A 24559-nucleotide genomic window follows, 5' to 3' on the forward strand; every position below is an offset into this window, starting at 1 on the left:
CAGTATGGATTTTATTACTGGATTACCTTCAGTGCAATCAGGTTACAACTCCATCTTCGTGGTAGTTGATAGACTAACCAAAGTTGCCCATCTGATTCCAGTAAAAGAAACCTACACTGCATTGGATGTGGCCAGAGTGTTCCTCAAGAAAATCTTCAGATTACATGGCCTACCTAGGAGAATAGTAAGTGATCGTGATTCCAAGTTCACGTCAAGATTCTGGACTGCATTTTTTGAAGCAGTAGGAACTTTCTTGGATCTCAACACAGCTTACCACCCCGAGACCGATGGTCAATCAGAAAGGGTAAACCAAGTAATCCAATAACTTCTTGTACTTTCCAAGAGATAGAGAACTTCTTTTCGGGCGTACTCGAATGAAGACCATATTTGCTTCTTTCAATTTTATGTCTGACCTCTTCTTATCTGCATACTGCTTCTGTCTATCTTGGGCAGCTTTTATATCTTTGTGAATTGACTGCATCTGCTGCTCCATGTCATCAAGCATCTGTCTGGACATCTCGACCCTAATCAATGGGTCAGACCAAGTTAATGGGTCGGACCAAGTTAATGGAGTTAAGCAATCTTGTCCATACAAAGCTTTGAAAGGGCTCATCCCAATACTTCTGTGATAAGAAGCATTGTAGGCGAACTCGATTAGGTGCAGATAGCTTACCACTTCTTGGGTTCCTTCCCACAGTATGACCAAAGTATATCTTCGATTACTTGGTTCACCCTTTCAGTTTCACCATCGGTCTTGGGGTGGTAAGCTGTGCTGAGATCCAAGAAAGTTCCTACTGCTTCTTCAAAAAATGCAGTCTAGAATCTTGACGTGAATTTGGGATCTCGATCACTTACTATTCTTTTGGGTAGGCCATGCAATCTGAAGATTTCTTTGAGGAACACTCTGGCCACATCCACCACAGTGTAGGTTTCTTTTACTGGAATCAGATGGGCAACTTTGGTTACTCTATCAACTACCACAAAGATGTAGTTGTAACCTGATTGCACTAAGGGTAATCCAGTAATAAAATCCATACTAATGCATTCCCACTTCATCTTGGGGATGTCTAATGGATGTAACTTCCCATGCATTTTTACTCTCTCGGCCTTGACTTTCTGACAGGTCAGACATTGACGTACATGATTAAGCGCATCCTTTTTTAGACCAGGCCAAAAGAAGCTTTTCTTCACAGACATGTAGGTTTTGATGAAACCTAGATGTCCTGCAAATAAGGCTGTCATTGGCTTCATTCAGAATTTGATCTTTAGTTCCTTCATCATTGGGAATGCATAGTCTGCGATTATAATACATAATTCCATCATCCACACTATAGCATTGAACTCCTATGGAGTTTTGCTTTCCTGCATAAGTAGGGTAGCAATAGGGCCAAAGAATCTATCCTGCATGACCTTCTCACTTGCTTCAATAATCAACAAAGGATTTGACACTACAGTAATTGCAAGCAAGGAGGCTTTTCTGCTGAGGGCATCTGCTACCACTTTTTCTTTGCCTGGGCGGTACTTGATTTCAAAATCAAATTCCTGCAGGGTTTGCATCCACCATCTTTGGCGCATGTTGAGATCCTTCTGAGTGAAGATCCACTTTAAGCTCTGATGATCTGTCTCATCAAAGTGAATCTTTGACCGAGTAGGTAATGTCTCCACAACTTCAGGGCATATACTACTGAAAGTAGTTCAAGGTTGTGGACAGCATAATTCCTCTCATGCGTTCTGAGTTGTCGGGATTCATAGGCCACTACATGACCTTCCTGCATGAGTGCACCTCCCAGGGCAAAACCACTGGCATCAGTTACTACCTCAAAGGGTAGAGAGAAATCTAGCAGCTTTAGAACAAGATTGGTTACCAAGGCAGTCTCTTCAACTTATCAAAAGCACTCTGGCACTTGGCAAACCATTGAAACGGGATATTCTTCTTGAGAAGATTAGTCCAGGGGGGAAGCTATTAGAGCATACTTTGGTATAAAAATTATATACCAACCAGTCAATCCCAAGAATCCTCTGACTTCTTTCATTGTCTTTGGTTCAGGCCAATCTATGACTGCTTGGACTTTAGCAGAATCTGGAGAAATTCCATCTTTGGATACTAGAAAGCCCAAGTATTCAACATGGTCGCGGCAGAGAAAGTGCATTTGCTCTTTTTTGCAAAGAGTTGGTGCTTCCTTAGGATCTCAAGAACTCTTCTGACATGAGTTTCATGGTCAGCTGCATTCTTTGAGTAAATCAGAATATCATCGAAGAAAACAAGAACAAAATCATCCAAGTATTCTTGAGAATGTCCTGCATTAATCGATTGAATGTAGCTAGGGCATTTGTCAATCCAAACGGTATGACAGTGAATTCATAATGCCCATACCGAGTATTGATGGCTGTCTTTGGGATATCTTGCTCATTAATCCTGATCTGATAATACCTTGATTTGAGATCCATCTTTGTGAAGATCTGGGCTCCACTTAGCCTATCTAGAAGCTCATCAATTCTAGGGATATGATACTTATTCTTAACTATTAGCTGATTGAGACCTCTGTAGTCCACACAGAGTCTTAGCGTTCCATCTTTCTTTTTTTGAAAGAGAACTAGCGCACCCCAAGGTGAAACACTGGGTCTTACAAACCCTTGTTCTAACAACTGTCTAAGCTGTTCCTTGAGTTTGATGGCTTCAGGAACTGGCATTTTGTACGTGCGTAGGGCTACTGGTGGCTGATCTCTAGGGTTCAATTCTATCACATGATCTACTTCTTGAATTGGAGGCATCTCTGTCAATTCTGCTAGGAATAAATCATCATAAAATCACTTAACCATTCAAGTTCTTTAGCTTTTAACTTTGAGTCTACTGGATTCATTTTGACAACATAAATGAGCTGCTTCTTTCTAAGTCCTTTTAGTAACTTAGAAGCCTTTACTAACTGCAAACTTGGGGATTCTGAAATTCCGGTTCCTTGAACTTTATTTCCGTGGAGGTCACGAAAGGAAATGGTTCCATTATGACAGTGAATGTCAACTTGATTTTTAGCTTGATTTTTATGGAGCCAATCCATAAAAATCAAGCTTGATTTTTAGCTTGATTTTTATGGAGCCAATCCATTCCAAGGATTTCCCGTCGAAAACTCCCAAAGGTATAACTCTGAACTGACAGTCAGTTAAATTCCCATCTAGATTAAACTGAATGCGATCTGTCTCAAGGTGAGTGAAAATAATCTTCCCACTTGCCAATTCAACTTGCATAGGTTTCCCATCTAGATTGAACTGAATACGATCTGTCTCAAGGTGAGTGAAAAGAATCTTCCCACTTGCAGATCTGGGGATCCGAAAATTCCAATTCCTTGAACTTTGTTCCCACCCGTGAAGGTCACGAAATGAAATGGTTCCATTGTGACAGTGAATGTCAGCTTGATTTTTGTGGTGCTAATCCATTCCAAGGATTCCATGAAAACTCCCAAAGGTAAGACTCTAAACTGGCAGTCAGTTACATTCCCATCTAGATTAAACTGAATACGATCTGTCTCATGGTGAGTGAAAAGAATCTTTCCACTTGCCAATTCAACTTGCATAGGTTTCCCTAATTTTTGATCTAAGACTAGCTTACACAAGCATCCAGGGGAAATGAAAGAATGAGTACTGCCTGAATCAATCCAAAGCTTAAAAGGCTTACCCTGATACTCAGCTGGGGTATGAATGATGGAGAATTGGTTTGGCCCTTGGTTTTCAATTGCTGCGTAAATCTGTCCTCTTTCTTCTTCCACTACTGCTATTGTGACTGCTCTGGCTGCTGCAGTCTGAGGCGGAACTCTTTCTCTTTGGTTGTCCCACTTCTAGGAAAGATAGATTCGGGGTATCCATCTATAAATTTCCAATTCAATTTATGAGTTTTCAATTTTTCAAGTTCATTCAACATAAATTTAACAAGCGAAAACATTATTTGCCAGATTTACTTTAAAATTTTAAGCAACTTCTGATGCTGTTATGTAAATTTACAACAGCGCTCTGATACCAACTGTGAGATCCCATTGCCCCCTCCGCGCACCGGATTCCCGATTGCTGGTAGAGCGGAATCAGCTCCCTCTTACGCGGGGCAGGGTTTCCCACTCAGGGCCTCGTCCTCGAATGTTCGGGCATAAGACTAAGCTAGTGGTCGTTCCGAAAACTGAAACCGAGAAAATTTCCCATGCCTGAAAAACAGGGACGATTCCACCATTTTGAATTTCTTAACGAATTTTTCTAATGAGGTCAAGATAACTGAACTAGCCTTCATCTGTATAAACCAGATAGAAGGGAAATTATTACAGACTTAACTTGAAGGAATCAATGCTTTTTTCCTCATTGAATCAGGCACAGCCGCCATTGATCTATTCATTTGAGAAGTCTTCAGGTTATTATTTAACTATTCGAGTTCTAAGCGTATTCCTATTGATCAATTTTATTATTAAAACTCTATTGATTCCAGCCTAACCCCATCCGGCCCATGGGTTAGCCCCACCGCCCAACCACTGGAATTGGTAGAACCAGACAAGTACTCACCCACCCATAATTGAATGCCTTTCTTAACTTTTGCTTTAGAATATAGATACACACACACACTCCTCTTTAAACTTTAATTTATAAAACAATCCATTGACAAACAATTATTAATTACAGATGTCATAACTCAAAATTTCCATTCAATCCTTGTTTCTCACAAAATAGTATCACTCTGGACTCTCCGTTGAGACCAGTAGGTCAGCAACGAGATCCAGTATAACAGATTACAATAATTTTCTCGTCATCATACATATATATATCTTCCACGACATACGCATGGGTGTCCTAAGCACCGCGAGCCCGTGCATCGCCTGGTCAGAACCTTCCAGGATCCTCCTTAGGTGTCCTAGCACTTCACTTAGGGACCGCTTCGTCTGCCCTCGCCCATCGTATCGGAAGCACACCATTTTACACCATACCCAGGCTGGTCAAGACCTGGGCAGGTTTTTGCCGCCGTGTGAATCGTCCTTTGAACACTCCCCACCGGTAGCTGTTGCAACCGAACTTCCCTTAGAAAACACATATACCAAATGCTCCCTCTAGCATTCTGGCGTAAGACAGTCCTTTAAGAAAACAGGGTTTCTATGCAAGTTTTCAGTTTTTGATTTTCTTTTGAATACAATGAGTATATCTTAATGTCGTATCCCAAGACTTCTAGATCACAGGTTTGGATTCCCAAGCAAATTTCCTCGAATTCTGAATCAAAGGTCTCAACTTAGTTTCAGATTCGGTGGCTGATTTGAGTGTAGATTACTGAACTGGTCACATCGTCTTTTCTTGAAACTGACGAAGGAGTTACGTCTTGGTCATAGTCTGATTCAGGGTTTGAGTCTGGAAAGGTTCTCCTTGAACTATCTTTCTCGAAGGGTAATATTTCAATTACTACTTTACTGAATTATATTCATTGAGTATTTTGCTTAATTGAATTCAAAACTAGTCACACGAATTCCTATGAGAAATAAATTAATTATTTATCTAAAATTCCAACTTCGATAGTTTTTCTGAATTTTCTCATTACCGTCCTAGAGAATATGAAACTGTATAATTTTCCTTCACTGAGTATTTACTTATTCATTCTCTAATATTCATAAGATTTAAACATAGGATTAAAGAGAACTCTTATTTTGATATAAAAATTCTGTATGCATCTATTTATGCATAAAATCCAACTTCTATGGAAATAACACTTTTATATAAAAGAAAAATCCTTTTATGCATTTATTTATGCATTTTTAAAAAAATCAATTTTGATGAAAGTAACACTTTTATAATAAAAAAATCTTTTATGCATAAAAATCAATATTGGTGAAAGCAACACTTTTGCAATTAAAAAAAATTCTTTTATGTATCATTTTATACATAAAAATCAATATTGATGAAAGTAAAACTTTTATAATTAAAAAAATTCTTTTATGCATCTATTTATGCATAAAAATTAATATTGATGAAAGTAACACTTTTATAATTAAAAAAATTTCTTTTATGCATCTATTTATGCATAAAAATCAATATTGATGAAAGTAACACTTTTATAATTTTAAAAAAAACTTTTATGCATCTATTTATGCATAAAAATCAATATTGATGAAAGTAACACTTTTATAATTAAAAAAATTTCTTTTATGCATCTATTTATGCAAAAAAATCAATATTGATGAAAATAATAATTTAATAATAAAACTTTTCTTTTATGCGTCTATTTATGCATAAAAAATCAATATTGATGAAAGTAACACTTTTATAATAATAAAAAATCTTTTATGCATAAAAATCAATATTGATGAAAGTAACACTTTTATAATTAAAAAAATCTTTTATGCATAAAAGTCAATATTGATGAAAGTAACACTTTTATAATTTAAAAAAATATCCAATATACATCTTTCTATGTATAGAATTTAAATCTAATGAAAATCACTCTTTTATAATAAAAAATAGTAATCAATATGCATCTTTCTATGCATAGAGTTTAAATCTAATGAAAATCACTCTTTTATAATAAAAATAATAATCAATATGCATCTTTCTATGCATAGAATTCAATTTTAATGGAAATAACACTTTTATAATAAAAATATTTCTACTATGCATTTTTCTATGCCTAGAATGAAAATAACACTTTTAGAATACACAAGTGATGGGGATTACTCTTTTTGAATAATAAAAGATAAAACTTATTTCACAGAATTTAAGAAAATTTTGCCATAACCTCCTTTGTATGGCTGACCATTTTTTAAATTTTCCTAACCTTAAATTACTTAAAAATTATCCCCAATGGTTTAAAGCATTCTAAACTAATCAAATTCCACTTTTAAAAGAGGAACAATATAAAAAGTTTAATTCTAACAATTTGATTACTTAACTAGGATAAAGAAAGGCTGAATTTAAGAATGCCAAGAGAGGGGGAAAGCCTTTCCAACAAGGCATAGCATCAATTTATCATTTTAAAGATAACAAAAGTCAGAAAACCATTAAAAGAATAAAGAAAAAGTAGGATTTCTAACTTACATGAATTTCTGGGAGCTTTCCTTTGGCTTGATGGTTTGAGGGATCTACTCTTGTTTGCAACAAGAGTGGCCCACGGACATCGCGTAAGCCCCCTACTACTTGGTATTGACCCCATGATCCATATGGCCTCCTATTTACCCCCATGTCTATCCTTTTATACACAAGGGATTAGTACCAAGCGATAGGGAACTTGCAGGCATCGCGTAAGCCCCTAATCGCTTAATACTGACCCCCTTTTGTTTTCTTTTATTTTTGGGTCTTTCATTTTGTTATCTGGGTCAGTATGAAGTGGTAAGGGGCTTGTGGACATCGTGTAAGCCCCCTAATGGTTGGTACAGACCCCATGATCCATATGGCCTCATGTTTACCCCCATGTCTATCCTTTTATACACAAGGGGTTAGTACAAGCGGTAGGGAACTCGTAGGCATCATATAAGCCCCTAATTGCTTAATAATTGACCCTCTTTTGTATTATTTTGTTTTGTGGTTAGTATTAAGCAAAAAGGTGCTCGCATGCATCACCTAAGCTCCTTGTCACTTGGTACTGACCCCTTGTATATTAAGCGTGCTTGTCCTAATATAATCAACTGAAATGTTTATTTAGGCATGTCATCTCTTGAGCTGGACATTCTCTTAGAATCGGGTGGTGATGACGAGGCAGAAGAGTCTTGCATAGACATGGGGTGGGTAGAGCCAGGAGTTGACAAACACCTCCTAGTTGATTCTATAGTCCAGGACTTCAAGTATTTTCCTAGAAAGGAGATATTAAAGGACATGTTCAATGAAGCTAGGACATATGAAACCCAATTACCTTCCAAGGAGGAGGTTGGAATAATTGTACACTGTCTTGGTTTGGCAGATATGGGTAAATATATAGTAGTTACCGTACATGAAGACAGTAAGTCTATGATCCCTTTGTGGACAAGCAAAATGCTTGAGGGTGATGAAAATCAACAGGTTATAGTACCAAAAATTTCTTAAGCTATTAGTATTCATTTTATGTGTATTTTGTTGATTAAATGTATTACATTTCTTGTAGGTTTTTGTATATGATGATGATTTCCTAAAGAGAGCAAGAGGCTCAAGATCATCTGGTGCTAGCAGTTCAAAATCAACAGGTCATCGAAAGGATGCTGGTCTCACTGAATATATAAGACATTTGAATCATCAAAAGCTACGTACACTTTATGGCACTTTCTTATAATTGATAGTAAGTTGAATTGAATCATGATGATTATAATTTTGATGTGCAGATCATTATATTAGAGACTTTATCCTTTGGATATAGAGCTCTTGGACTCTCACGATGTGAGTCATGGAAAAAATCAAACGATTTTCAATTGAAGAGATGTTTCATGATGGGCTTAAAGAAAAACAGCTTACACAACTTGATCATTGTATCCAACCCGGAAACATTCAATCAATGTTGTAAAGAAGCAGTATGTTTAGATGACAACATGCTGGAAGATGATCATGCTATAAGTTATTCCTCATCTAAACCAAGTGAAGCAATGGCAAAAGAAAGATTGATCTCAGAATTGTTATTCCCTGAATTTTATGCAGCCTTGCTTAAAAGCTTTCAATTGACATCTTTAAGAGAAGATGAGTTCCTTCAAAACCAACCATCCTTAATGCCTTTACAAGTGAGGAGCGAAATGCCTTGTGTTTAGTGCAATCACTATGACCATCCCAATCCCCATTGTGCATACACAAGGCACCTATTTTTCTATACTGCATATATTTTAAATTCCATGATCATGATACTAAAAAGTACCCCAATTCATCAACAATTGACTCAAAACCTCCATCTCCCATGCACTAAACACAAACAGTCCAAAGAGTAGAAACTGCTCAGGAAGCGGGTAATCAAACACTTCAGTGTTTCTATTATCGTGGACCTCACAAAGTTGCAGAGTGCACAATTTGGAATACTTCCATGCCCATAGTCACTAACACTTTGCAACCCATGTGTGAACGATGTGGCATTGATCACATGTTCCAAGATTTCCCAGGATGAGTTACTTCAATGCAACTTGTCTCACAAAATACAACTCTTAACATCTTAAGTGTACAAAATGGGCAATTGTTTACACGATACCATTAAATGTGCTTACACGCTTACAAGCCAAGGCACAAGAGATGGTCAAAAGAACGAAAAAGAGAATACCTCAACATGAGTAGAAGAACATGCTTCAAAGCAGAACCCAAAACAGAAAACAAAACCTTCTAAATCCAAGAAAAGCAAGGGACAACAAACTATTGAAACCATGGTTGAATTAAAGGACAGGAAAAAGGAGCCTATGGAGGGCATAAATTCAAAAGGGGACATAAACCCAAAAGAGCCAAAAACTACACATGATGTAGAAGCATCCACCTAAAAAGCCACCACACAAAAACCACAAAACCCATATGTGTGACACATGATATAAAAGCCCAAAAGAGAATTAGATCTCGTCGCACATGGACAAACATAATGAAAAACTGACGATCCAAAGAAAGTCAGAACATGAAACAAGTTCTAGTATGTCACTAAGTGAGAATGAAACAAGTTCTAACTCTTTACTCAGTGCACCTCATAGACCAATAAAGAGACTAGAACCAACCACCCCAAAATGAAAATCATAATCATATGACATATGCGGAATGCAAAAAGCAAGCTCAGGAGAGCATGCTTAGCTTGGTTGAATGTCTTACACAGGATCACCGGTTGTGATTGAGTCTCATAATGCCAATCCTAAAAAAGTAACCAAAATACAAAGCCTAGAGGAGTACCGCTTCCTCTGTAAGATTCCTCCCCAGCCTCTCAAGATGTCCAGTATCTTCCCTTGTAATCAAATCCCTCTTCAGATATATAAAAGATCTTGTTTCTACCTATTTTGGCTTAGAGAGAGAAAATTTTCTAGAGAGAGATTATTCAGATTTTAGATATTTTTGGATGGAAAAATATCTCTTCTTATTAAAATAAATTCCCTCAAAACAGAAGTTCAAAAAGGTTTTCAGAAGGTGCATTAGAAATCAATTATAATCTGTTCAAAAGGCCTTATCCAGGGAGTCCAAATTTTTTGAAAATTTTAAATTAAGGTTTTGAGGGGCCAATCAGATTCATCCAAATGTGTGGAGGAGATAAATAGAAGAAATAAAGAAAATCCCCCCAAAAATGAGTAAATACTCACATAAGATGAAGAGTGGACTAAGGACTAAGGACCAAAGGAAATACTAAAAAAATGGATTTTTGACACCTCAGAGTGGGGATTCCCCCTCATGAAGGAGGCACCTATTTCACATGTGTGGTGGAGTTTGAAATTCCCAAAAATTGAGATACTTCATCTCTCCTCTCTCCTAATTCAAGTCTAGTTCCAAAAAGTAAGCTAAACTGACCCAAAAATGGTCAAAAATTGACCAAACTGATCTGGAAAATTCTAGAATCAGTTTGCTTGGTTACAAGCTCATTTTTTCATATAAATAGAAGCCTCCCCCTTTGTTGAAGATTAATAGTGTTTTATGCACTGTTACTCTACTCCTCCCCAAAGCCAAAAACTATGAATTTATTAATAATTCATTATTTTTTGACCATTCCCTCTTCTAAAGAATTGGTGACCCCTTACCACTTCTTAGTAACCCAGATAACAAAATGAAAGACCCCAAAACAAAAGAAAACAAAAGGGGTCAGTATCAAGCAATTAGGGGCTTACGCGATGTCTGCGAGTTCCCTACTGCTTTTAGTTGAACCCTTGTGTATGAAAGGAGAGACATGGGGGTAAATATGAGGCGATATGGATCATGGGGTCAATACCAAGCAATAAGGGGCTTACATGATATCCGTGAGCCCTTACCGCTTCTCGTAATGACCCAAATAACAAAACGAAAGACCCCAAAACAAAAGGGGTCAGTATCAAGCAATTAGGGGCTTACGCGATGCCTGCGAGTTCCCTACTACTTGGTACTGACCCCTTGTGTATGAAAGGAGAGACATGGGGATAAATACGAGGCCGTATGGATCATGGGGTCAATACCAAGCAGTAGGGGGCTTACATGATGTCCGTGAGCCCCTTACCACTTTGTACTGACCCAAATAACAAAATGAAAGACCCCAAAACAAAAGAAAACAAAAGGGTTAATATCAAGTGATTCAGGGCTTACATGTTGCGCTGCGAGTTCCCTAGTGCTTGGTACTGATCCCTTATGTATAAAAGGAGATACATGGGGGTAAATACGAGGCTATATGGATCATGGGGTCAATACCAAGTGGTAGGGGGCTTGCACAATGTCCACGAGCCCCTTACTGCTTTGTTACTAACCCAGATAACAAAATGAAAGACCCCAAAACAAAAGAAAACAAAAGAGGGTTAGTATCAAGCGATTAGGGGTTTACGCTATGCCTATGAGTTCCCTACCGCTTGTTGGTACTGACCCCTTGTGTATAAAAGGAGAGACATCGGGGTAAATACGAGGCCATATGGATCATGGGGTGAGTACCAAGCGGTAGGGGGATTGCACGATGTCCGTGAGCCCCTTACCGCTTTACACTGACCCAGATAACAAAATTAAAGAAAAGGGGGTTAAGACCATATTAGTGAATTTGGAAATTTTCCAATTCCCATTTTTGAATTCTTAAAAAAGGGGACATGGATAACATGTTTGTAAGTTTCTCAAAACCCTATCATATGACCTATCGTTGGAAAGCGCTTGAAAAATGGAATCTAAAGAGCTATAAAGCGCTCATTTTGGATTAGTGGTGTTCAAGTGGTTAATCCAAACTTTTGACCACGTGTCCCAAACTTGTGGGAAATTCCCATATTCCCCAATATGGTCTTGGTTAGTAAGAACAAGCTATAAGGCACTACAAGGATACCTGCTTTGGCGATGGTGACAATGAGCGGTAGGGGAGCTCGACACCACGGCAATGGCAAGGCACAAGTTATACGATGGCGATGGTGATGGGTGGCGATGACGATGCAGAGGGACAACAAGAAGGGTCAAGAGCTCGACACCAAGGGTTTAGGATGGGCAGAAAGTTTGATGTTCCCAAGGAGATTCGGGCCATTTTAGACCCACGTGGTGGTCTTAAGACCATGCGTGTGGTGTGTCCTATTCATAAGTGGCATTATAAGGTCTCACGCATTTATAAGCCATTTTACCCTTCATATAAGGCCACTGAAAAATTGAAGGGTGAATTTTTCAAAATCCCCTTGTAATGCCTAGGGAAAAAATGGCATATTAGAATTAACCCTTCAAATAAAAGTTTCATCCCATGCCTTCAAATATGAGCATGCATCACAGTTTAGCAGGCTGTGGTTCATTAAAACATCATATAATTGTTTCTTTCTAGAAGGTTGTTGGAGACGGAGCAGAATATTTTTCTTTCTGTAAGGTTGTGTGTGTGTGTGTACGCGCACGCATGTGTGTGTTGAAGCTAGCTACTCAACCATGGCTACTTATCAAGATGGGGGCCATACAAACATGAGCTAGCTACTTGGCTACTTGGACAATATAATATGAGAGTAGAGCATTTATATCCAACACCCCCACTACTACTTAGCCCCTACTACTACTAGGATAATATAATATGAGGCTGGAGCATTGATATCTAACACCCACCCCTTAAGGTAAAATACCTCTGTGGCCCAATGCCGAGTCAAAGGTGCCCATCCATCTGGTCCCTGCTCTAAAAGCCTTTATAATTTAGTGTTTGCATAATTCTATATCATCGGGCAGCAATACACCATCTCGACCTCCTTAAACATGATGAGCTTGTACATAAAGTGATAATTAATCGTAATGTGTTTTGTATAAATATGAAACACATTGATTCCTGAAAATGGGCATGCAACTTTGGTTGTCACATTGAATCATCGTAGGCTTCTTTTGTACCACCCACATATCTCATGGAATCCTCAGCCATAATATGTCACATGATTCAAAGCATATAACTTTGTTCTCAAAATTTGTCAACGAGAGTGTAATAGTGGATTTTTTCTTATTGATCTAAGAAATGTATCCCAAACTAAGAGAAATGCAAAGGGAGATTGCAGAGAACTCGACGACGTGAATGAATGAAGCTCCCGAGGGAGATAGGGGCCATTACATACCAACATGGTCCCGTACCATGTGGTCTTAGCACCACTCCCATGGTGTGTACTGATTGATCATAAGTGGCATTTATAAGGTCTAACTCATGAATGACACGTCAATATGCTAGGTACTCTCACTCCTCTCCCCTCCTGCATGTGTTTGATTTATTTTAGGAAACACTATCGCAGTGCCAATAGCCTTTGTCTCATGATTGCATTTGCCTCTTCAACGACCCCCCAAACTTAGACAACCCCATCGTCTCTACATCCATCACGTCTACAGGTATTTTGAGAGTTTTGGACCTAAACATAAGGGTTCGTTCATGTAAGATTCCTCCCTCCAGCTTTTAAGGTGTAAAGGTGTTAGAACCTCCCCTTCTGTTCTTGTAATTATTCCCCTCTCTGAAATAGGAGAAAGATCTTGTTTTACCCACAAACAATCTCTCATTATCCTCATTATTTCTGCTAGAGGACGCATAGTTAGCAACACTTTTCCATTTCGCATGTCAGTCTGCTTCTTATAGCAATCTTCTCGCACATGTCCAGGCTTACCACAATAAAAATAGCCTCATGTATCATTATGTTGCCTTTGCCAATTACCACGACCTCTTTGAGTCCCCCTAACACTAAACTGGCCTCTTCCACCTGTGTGTTGTTGTTGGGAATCCTAGGACTGTTGCTCTGCTGCTAACCATAATTTAGATTACCTGTTCGGCCACCACCTTGGCCAAATCCACGACCTCCTCTACCTTGTCATCTACCTGAACTTGTATAGAAGGCATGTTGCTTTGAGCTATTTTTGTTTTGTGAAGACAGTTGATCTTCACCCAAATTCTTCTCTTCAATGTGATCAGCATTGAAACCAAATCTGTGAAGTTGGGAATGTTTTCCCAAGTCTGAATAGACATCTTGAATGCCTTGTATTGTGGCCCAAGACATACTTCCACCTTATCATCATCATCAATAGAAACACCTTATCATCATCATCATCAATAGAAACACCAATAGATGTAAGGGATTCCACAATGCCCTTGATCTTCAAGGCATAATCATTCATAGATATATTTTTCTTTTCCCCACAGTATGAAGCTCGTTCTTTAACCGAATCTTTCATGCCTTGGTATTAGTTTTATACAGATTCACCAAGGCGTCCCATGCCTCCTTGGGTGACTTAGCATCCTATATATCCCCAATCATAGTGTCACGTATGCTAATAGAAAGCCAATACATGATTTAACTTGCTCCTTAATTCCAATCCTTGTATTCTTTTACATATGCAGTGCTTGGATTAATCTCTGGTATCTCTAGTGCCTCCTCATGTTCACCCTCATCAATGTAGTCCCAATAGCCTTTTCCCATCCAGGAAATTTGTTAATCTAAACCTCCAACCATGGAAGTTGTTCTTGTCAAGCTTTTCTACAACAATCTGGTTAATTCCATCATTCAACATCTTCTCTACAGTACAAACTCACTAAAACGGCACTTTTGTTTAACCTACCTGTAAGATTCCTCCCTCCAGCTTTTGAGGTGTGCAGGTGTAAGAACCTCCCCTTTTGATCTTGTAATTATTTCCCTCTTTGAAATAAAAAAAGATTTTGTTTTACCCTGTTTTGATCTAGAGAGAGAAAAATGTCTAGAGAGAGGTAATCCAAAATTGAGATATTTTTAGATATAAAAATCCTCCTAGTGTCTAAAATGGTTTCTCCTGAAACAGAAATTCAAAAAGAACTTTCCAATGTGCATTTGGAATTAATTGAAAAGAAGTATAAAGAACCTTAGCCTAAGGGCCTAGATTTTCAGAAATTTTTGGATTATGGTCCAATTAAGGTTCCTATGGGGTCAATAGGATCAATCCAAGTGTGGGGAGGAGATAAATCTAATTTATAAAAGAAAAATGCCCAAAAATGAGTAAATGCTCACATAAGATGAAGAGTTGACTAAGGACAAGGTTTATTAGTAAAAAAACTATGAGTATTACTAAAAAAAATGAGATATTTTGGGTATAATGATTCAATTTTGACACCTTGGTAAAGGGAGCTTTTCAAGGAGGCGCCTATTTCACTTGTGTGGTGGAGTTTTAAACTCAAAAATATTGTGATATTTTTATCTCTCCTCTCTCCTAGATCAAACCAAATCAAAAGGGAGCCAAACTAGGTCCAAATCTTGTCCAAATTCAGCCAAACTGAACCTGGAAAATTCTAGAAACTAGTTGGACTTGGTTAGAGGCCTCCCTCACCTATAAATAGATCCTTAGCCCTTTGTAAAAATATATGAGAACTATACCATGCTAGTATTATACTGAAATAATGATATTTTTTGTTATCCTCTAAAAATCCTCTACAAATTGAAGAGATTGGAGCTTCTCTCTCTCTTCATCAATCTTCCTTGGAGACTCCAACAACATACCAAACCAATTGATTGGTTGGGGGCCTCTACTGTGATCAAAGAATCAAGTAATTTAGGAGGTAAAGTGTGGATTATTGTCTTCTCTTTCTTAAATCTCCAAATGTTTTTCTCAACCCCTCTCAAGCTTGAGAAGCATTAATTTGAATGGCTTTTGAATACTATTGAAGTTCTTTAATGTATTGTAATGAAGAAATACATAAATTTTTATTTATGCTTAATTTATAATGGTTTTTAAGCATTTCTCTCTCTCCCCCAAAGAATGGTCATTCTTATGACCTATTCTCAATTCAAATAAAGCTTCTCATGAAGCATTTCTCTAATCCAAAAGTAATTTCTATGCTTGTCTAATTGGAAGCCAAAATAATGGCTTTTTAATACGTTTGCTATTTAATTTATGGTAAAATTAAGAATCAATCCATAATTCGATAAATATCCAAATAGTGGTTATTCTAATCACATGAATAATACTAAACTTTATTCTTTCAAATTTATTGAGAATTATCAGTAATAATAGCGGAGCTATGGTAAAATTTTTGAGAAATAAACACATAAATCATTTTTATTCATAATATGAAAAGAGGATTTCCTACCATATTCTAGGATTAAACATCCTATATTAATTGAATGATTCTCATTATAATCATGGAAAATTTGATTTTTATGTTTATGCATAAATAGTAATTAGCAAAACAAGAATTTCTAGTAATTCATATTTAATGTTAAAAGAGGAGTTCTTATGACATTTGGAATTCCATCATTGAGATGGGAAAGAGAAATTCCTAGTATATTGGAATTAATGAATATTTTAATTAAATTCAAATATAAAATTTAGATAAATTTATTTTATCTATGAGAAATATTTATATGTTAAAAGAGGAATTCCTATGCCATCATTGAGATGGAAAAGAGAAATTCCTAGTATATTGGAATTAATGAGTATTTTAATTAAATTCAAAGATAAAATTTAGATAAATTTATTTTATCTATGAGAAATATTTAAATGTTAAAAGAGGAATTCCTATGACATTATGTGATGGATGTAAATGGATGTGATGTAAATGAATGTGATGGACGTGAATAGATGTGATATGTGATGTGAATGAATATGATGTAATGAGATGTGGATATGGGTAGATGCGAGTGGATGAGATCTGATGCGGATAAATGAGAAAAGATGTGATGAGATGGAAAATGATGTGATGAGAATGGGAATACATATGAAATAAATGAGGATTAATGTGGAACAATGTGGAAAGACGAGAGTTTGTTATAGAAATTATATTTATGACCTATTTTTAAATGACTGTTTTATGTCAAAAATGCTGGGAAAGCATTTTGACCGTCTTGTGAATGAGGTCGTGGGAGACCTATCTGATAAAGTTGCAACAGCTGACGGAGAGTCAACGGAGGACGTCTCACATAGCAAGGTCGGCCAAGGTCTTGACCAGCCTCGATTCGATTTAAATGGTGAGCTTCCGGTAGTACGGTGGATGAGGGACTAAGGAAGCGGCCTATGAGTGAAGCGCTAGGTGACCTGCGAAGGATCCTAGAGGGTGCTGACCATACGGTCAAGCTTTGTGTCGTCGAAGATACCCACACGTACGTCGTGGAAGATATTGGAACAAGGAGTAAGAGTTATTTTCTAAATTCGGGCATGGATCTCGTTGATTGACCTTGCTGGTCCTCAACGGATGAGTCCATGGCTCTTTTATATAGATCTGGTTGTTGATCTTGCTGATCTTCGAGGGAGATTCCATTTTGATTTTTATAAGTGAATATATTGCCGGGTACTATGAGCTAGGAACTATTAAAAAGGCCCTTGAGTGGATAGGTGGTGAGCGTTCTGGTTGCCAATGATGCCATAAGTACACCGATGGAAAAATTAGAAATTAGGATTCAACTCGATTAATTTTGGAGGATTATGATCAGTGATTCTATAGTTTCATTAAATGATTGTTTTAAAGACAGCTAAATCTGTGAAAAAAGGTAATTTTTCACAGCTAAATCTATGAAAAAGGCAATTTCATATTGGGTGTGTAAGTGGTGTGAGTAGTTTTAAGTTTGCATGAATATCCGGCTAGGGGGTCTGGGAACTCTTTTCCCTAGTACTCGGGACAAAACCTAACCAAATTCTTAAATGGATCCCATCACTACAGTGGTTGGGCAGTTGGCTAACCCATGCAATTGGATGGGGTTAGGCTGGACTGATGGATCCCTAAAATGAGACTCAATTCTGTTATGGTACGATAGATGAAGTAAATCCCGGATAAAAATTATTCTATGGAAAAGAATCAATGGTTGTGCCTCTCAATGAGGAAAAAAACGTCGGTCTCTATGATCCAAGTGCAAGTCTTTTCCTTGATCTGACTATGATACTTACGGGTTCGGTCGTCAGATCAGTTCAGTTAGTTAAGGCTCTTGACTAGGTTAGAGTAAAAATATCCATGGAGAAATCGCCCATGCTTTCGAGGATGAGGGAAGTTTTTTCGGGTTTGGTTTTGGAAGAACCGAGGGATTAGTCTCTTGTTTGGGTATTCATGGGCGAGGCCCAAGTGAAGGACCCTGCCCCATGCAAGAAGTGCTACTTCTGCTGCTAGCACCCCAGGATTCGTTGCGCGGAGGGGACAGGGATCTTTCACATTAACTTCCATAGCATGTCGCCCCACTACGGCAAAGCAAGGGCCTCCTCTAGAGACTCGGGCTTATCAATATCATGTAGGGTATTCATAAGAGCATAATTCACAGTATGACCAGAAGAAGCAAGCTAAGAATATCTCCGAGGTTTGGAAGATGGAGCAGATGCCTTAGAATGTAACTGACTATCAAAAAGGCCAGAGTCTTGTGATAATTTCTGGACCCATTGGGGTGGCTCTCAGATCTAAAAGAAGAAAAAGGTACTGAGACATATCTGATAAGGTTGCAACAGCAGCTAACGGAGAGTCAATGGAGGACGTCTCGCATAGCAAGGTCGACCGAGGTCTTGACTGATTTAAATGGTGAGCTTCCAATACGGTGGATGTGGGACTAAGGAAGTAGCCTATGAGAGTGAAGTGCTAGGTGACCTGCGAAGGATCCTAGAGGATGCTGACCATACAGTTCTCAGGCTTTGAGTCACCAAAGATACCCACACGTACGTCGTGGAAGATATTGGAACAAGGAGTAAGAGTTGTTTTCTGAATTCGGGCATGGATCTAGTTAATTGACCTTGCTGGTCCTCAAGAGATGAGTCCATGGCTCTTTTATATGGATCTATTGGTTGATCTTACTGATCTTCGATGGAGATTCCATTTTGATTTTTAAAAGTGAATATATTGCCGAGTACTATGAGCTAGGAACTATTGAAAAGGCCCCTGAGTGGACATGTGGTGAGCGTTCAAAGCATTATTCTTAAAAAATCTGCTTTTTATGCATAAAGAAATTCTTTTTATTTTAAAAGTGTTATTCCTATTCAATTTAATTTTATGCATAAAAGGATTTTTTTTTAGAGTTATTCCCACTAAAGTTGATTTTTATGCATAAACAAATGCATAAAGAATTTTTATATCAAAATTAAAATTCTCTTAAATTCTATGTTTAAATTCTATGAGTATTTGATAAATGAATAATTAAATACTCTAAGAGAGAAATTTCTATCGTTTTATATTCACACGGATTGTAAAAAGAGAATTCAGGAAATCTATCAAGATCGAAATATTCAAATAAATGATTAATCTATTCCTCATTGGAATTCAAAACTAATTTAGAAATCAGTTGAGTGAATATTCAAAGAAAGAAATTCAGTAAAATAGTAACTAAATTATCAAACCTTTTCGAGGAAGATAGATCAGAAAAAATCTTATCCTACTCGAACCTTGAATCAGACTATGACCAAGACCAAACTCTTTCGTTAGTTTTGAGGAAAGAAGGTGTGACTAGTTTAGAAAAATACACTCAAAACTCCCGCCAAATCTAAAACTAAGTTTGAGACCCTTCGAATTGATCTGTGGCTCAAGGTTATAGAATTTGAGGAATTCTGGTATGAAATTCAGAATTCCGATCAAGAAGTTTTGGGGATATTGAGATTCTAAGAAATACTCCTTATATTCAAAAAAATCAAACTGAAAACTTGCATAGAAATGAGATGTGATGTGAATGGATGTGATGAGATGCGATGTGAATGGATGTGATGAGATGCGATGTGAATCAGATAGATGTGAATGAATGGATGGATGTAATGCGATGTGAATAAATGTGATGAGATGTGATGAGATGTGATGTGAATCAGATAGGTGTGAATGGATGGATGGATGCGGATGTGTATGTGTATGTGATGAAAATGATTTTAATGCATAGAAAGATGCATAAATGAATTTCTTTTATTACAAAAGTGTTATTCTCATTAAATTTGATTTTTATGCATAGAAAGATGCATAAAGGAATTTCTTTTATTACAAAAGTGTTATCCTCATTAAATTTTATTTTTATGCATAGAAAGATGCATAAAGGAATTTCTTTTATTACAAAAGTGTTATCCTCATTAAATTTGATTTTTATGCATAGAAAGATGCGTAAAGGATTTTGTTTTATTACAAAAGTGTTATTCTCATTAAATTTGATTTTTTTTGCATAGAAAGATGCATAAATGAATTTTTTCTGTTACAAAAGTGTTATTCTCATTAAATTTGATTTTTATGCATAGAAAGATGCATAAAGGAATTTCTTTATTACAAAAGCGTTATTCTTAAAAAATCTGCTTTTTATGCATAAAGAAATTCTTTTTATTTTAAAACTATATTAAATTTAATTTTATGCATAAAAAGATTTTTTTAAAGAGTTATTCCCACTGAAGTTGATTTTTATGCATAAATAGATGCATAAAGAATTTTTATATCAAAATTAGAATCCTCTTAAATTCTATGTTTAAATTCTATGAGTATTTGATAAATGAATAACTAAATACTCTAAGAGAGAAATTTCTATCGTTTTATATTCACACGGATTGTAAAAAGAGAATTCAAAAAATCTATCGAGATCAAAATATTCAGATAAATGATTAATCTATTCCTCATTGGAATTCGTAACTAATTTAGAAATCAGTTAAGTGAATATTCAAAGAAAGAAATTCAGTAAAATAGTAACTGAATTATCAAACCTTTTCGAGAAAGATAGATCAGGAAAAATCTTATCCTACTCGAACCTTGAATCAGACTATGACCAAGACCAAACTCTTTCGTCAGTTTTGAGGAAAGAAGGTGTGACCAATTTAGAAAAATACACTCAAAACTCCCGCCAAATCTGAAACTAAGTTTGAAACCCTTCGAATTAATTTGTGGATCAAGGTTATAGAAATCGAGGAATTCTGGTATGAAATTCAGAGTTCCGATCAAGAAGTTTTGGGGATACTGATTCAAGAAATACTCCTTATATTCAAAAAAAATCAAACTGAAAACTTGCAGACAAATGAGATGTGATGTGAATAGATGTGATTAGATGCGATGTGAATCAGATAGATGTGAATGAATGGATGGATGTAATGCAATGTGAATAGATGTGATGAGATGTGATGTGAATCAGATAGATGTGAATGAATGGATGGATGTGGATGTGTATTGTTGCCATATATATATAGGTAGTGATGTGTGTGAACACACTTAGGACCGTCGGGGCACTTTTTCCCTCTTTAGGAGGTTTTTTCCCCCGGCTTGTATATATGCCCATCCTTCTAGGGCTAACTTATCTTTTGTACATTGACACAATCTAATACACTTTGTGTTGTGTACATTCTTGCTTCTTCTTCTCCAAGCTTTGTGTGCTTTCCTGCAACCCTAATTCCAACAATTGGTATCAGAGCAGGCATCGGCTCCCAGGACTACGCCGCCAGCACCCTCCGACTCACGTTCTCCGATTGAGGTGAGCTTTCACGAGCGCTTCTAGGTCCCTATACTCTGCAAATTCGCCCGTAGGACTTCGCGTTCTCAGAATTTGCATCTGAGGTCGTTTCGGCCTCCGTTTTTGCATTTCAAGTTCTACACAGGTGTTTTCGTCATTTTTTGCAAAAATTTCAACAGTGCAGTTTTCTGCAAAACAGGCATACGTACTCTATTGTGGACCGTGCTACATAGCACGAGTTGTTTTCTGTTCAGTCTTTGCTTCATTACAGGTAGCTTTTGCATCAGTTTCAGTCAGTGGCCATGGCTGATAACAACAATGATGTATTTCGCATGTTATCTGCTGATGACAAATTGGATGGAGATAGCAACTACCCACTTTGGGCATACATGATGCAGCATGTTTTGGTTGCAAAAGGAGTGTGGAACATTGTGCAGAGTATGGATATACGTCCAGGTTCTGTGGATGTAGGATCTGTTGAGGATGTTGCAGGTTCTAGCAGCTCTACTGTTGCTACTATTTTACCCACTGCTGAACAAGCTCGTTGGGATGGTAAAGATGCGCAGGCTCATGCCTTGATTGCACTTTCTGTCAAACGTAACATCACCCCACATATTCGTTCAGCTAAAACAGCAAAACAGGCGTGGGGTATTCTAGCTTGTTTGTATGCAGGTCATAATAACGAGGCAAAAATCGCTTACCTGCGTAAAGAGCTAGAATTGAAGATTATGCAAGAAGATGATAACATGAATGTTTTTCTTGCTGAGATTAAAGATCTCAAAGAACAGTTGATTTCTGCAGGTGAGATTATTCCTGATCATTCTCTTGTGCAGACTGTTCTTGATGCTTTACCTGAGACATATCAGACTTTTGCTTCCACGTGGAGACTTCTTAATGAGGATAGACCTAATGCTGTCAAGTATGATACTCTAGTGAACAAGCTCTTGCAAGAAGCGCAGTCCAGGCAAAACAGGGCCAGGCAGCGTGTAGTTGATCAAGCATTTATTACTGCCCAGCAGCAGAGAAGAAGTGGTAAGGCAGCCCCTTCCACTGTTTCTTCTCCTATTAGTAGGTCTGCAACTTCTTTTCCTTCCACAGGTAGCAACAATAAGTCTGAGAAGGCTCTTGATAAAGGCAAGAAAAAGACCAGGTGCAACTATTGTAAGGCAAATGATCATGTCATTAAGAATTGCCCTAATTAAAGGCTAAAGAGGCAAAGAAGAAAGAGTCAAATGCAGCCACAATAGTGGATGCTTCTACAAATGCAGATTCTGCAAATGTTGTGCAGGATACAGAATGGACGTTTAGCGTGTATTGCCAATATGACCCATCTGTACATGATGCATGTTTGGCAGTTTCTGTTGACTCTCATGTATGGTATTTTGACAGTGGTGCTACAAAGCACATTACCTCGCATCGTGATATGTTCACTTCTCTTGAGGCTGTCCCTAATGGGAATACTGTCACATGTGCCAATAATGCTTCTTACCCAATGAAGGGCATTGGTAAAATTATGCTTACTGCTGCAAATGGCAGCGCTTTCACACTTTCAGATGCTTTGTATGTGCCAAGGATAAAGAAGAATCTATTGTCTGTCTCTACGCTTGCTAGACTTGGACTTGTAGTCAAATTTGTGGATGACAGATGTACTGTTCATGATTTGACTTCTGGTGATACGATTATTGTATCTGGCACCTTGTTTCGTAGGCTGTATAGGCTCAATTCTTATGACAAGTGTGTGGAAGATTCAGCAAATGCAATTTCTGATGAAAAGGCAGTTCCAGATGCAAAACTATGGCATGCTCGTTTTGGTCATCTGAACTTTGCTAGTTTGCTGCGTTTGCAGAAATTTGATATGGTTGCTTCATTGCCCCCTCTTGAGGCACCATTGAAACATGTTTGTGAAGGCTGTATTTTGGGCAAAATGCAGCGTTCTGCGTTTCCAAAGGATGGTTCTGTGCGGGCCACTCGCAAATTGCAACTTGTACATAGTGATGTATGTGGGCCTATGCAAACTCCGTCATTTGGTAAACACTTGTACTTCGTGACTTTCATTGATGATTACTCAAGGCATGCATGGGTATATCCACTGAAGGCAAAGCTCGAAGTGTTTTTGTGCTTCAAACAGTTTTTTCTTATGGTTGAAAATGTATCCAATTGTACTGTGGGCACCCTCCGTTCTGATCGAGGGGGGGAGTACATGTCTAAAGAGTTTGATGCATTTCTGGCTAGTCGTGGAATAAAACACCAATGTACAGTGCCGTATACCCCTCAGCAAAATGGTGTTGTTGAGAGGAAAAACAGGTCACTTATGGAGATGGCACGATGTATGGTCAAGAGCCAAGCTTTGCCACATGCGTTTTGGCTTGAGGCTGTCATGTGTGCTGCATATGTACTCAACAGGTGTCCCACTAAGGCCTTGCAGTCTATTACTCCATACAAAGCTTGGCATGGTAGGAAGCCTTCTATTGGTCACTTGCGTGTCTTTGGTTGCTTGGCCTATGCTTTAGTACCTATGCAACAACGTAAAAATTGGATGATAAGGCTGTCAAATGCATTTTTGTTGGTTACAGTGCTGAGAGCAAGGGTTACAGATTGTATCATCCGCAGTCAAAGCGTATCTTGATTAGTCGAGATGTTGTTTTTGTGAAAGATGCTATGCAATCTTTGTTATCATGTACCAAAGAGACAGGTGTGAGCTCACGGGATGTATTTGATACGTTGTTACCTCTCTTTACAGGTGGGAATTCAAATGTAAGTCCTAATGAGGCAAATATTCAGCCTATGCAGATTTCAAACGACATCATAGATCAGCCTATTTCTGATGCAGATTTACAGGATGTAATTCATGAGGATAGGGCTGAAAATGAGCAGGCTAGAGGTATGCCTAAATGGCTGGTGCAAACCTTGCGTGATAGTAAGATTGATGCACCTATGACTAGTCATACTCGTTTAGGTTTTCAGCATGCCTCTTATGCATCAGATTGTTATGCTTTGGCTGTGTCTAGTATGTGTGAAGAGGAAGAACCTCTTTCATTTGATGAGGCACAAAATTCAGAAAATTGGTTGGCTGCAATGCAAAGTGAATATGATGCTATAATGAAGAATGGTACATGGTCTTTGTGTGATTTGCCTATTGGTAAAAAGGCCATTGGATGTAAGTGGGTTTT

Source organism: Cibotium barometz, chromosome 6 (assembly GCF_041138505.1).
Source record: "Cibotium barometz isolate CiBa-2024 chromosome 6, ASM4113850v1, whole genome shotgun sequence".
Taxonomy (NCBI): Eukaryota; Viridiplantae; Streptophyta; class Polypodiopsida; order Cyatheales; family Cibotiaceae; genus Cibotium; species Cibotium barometz.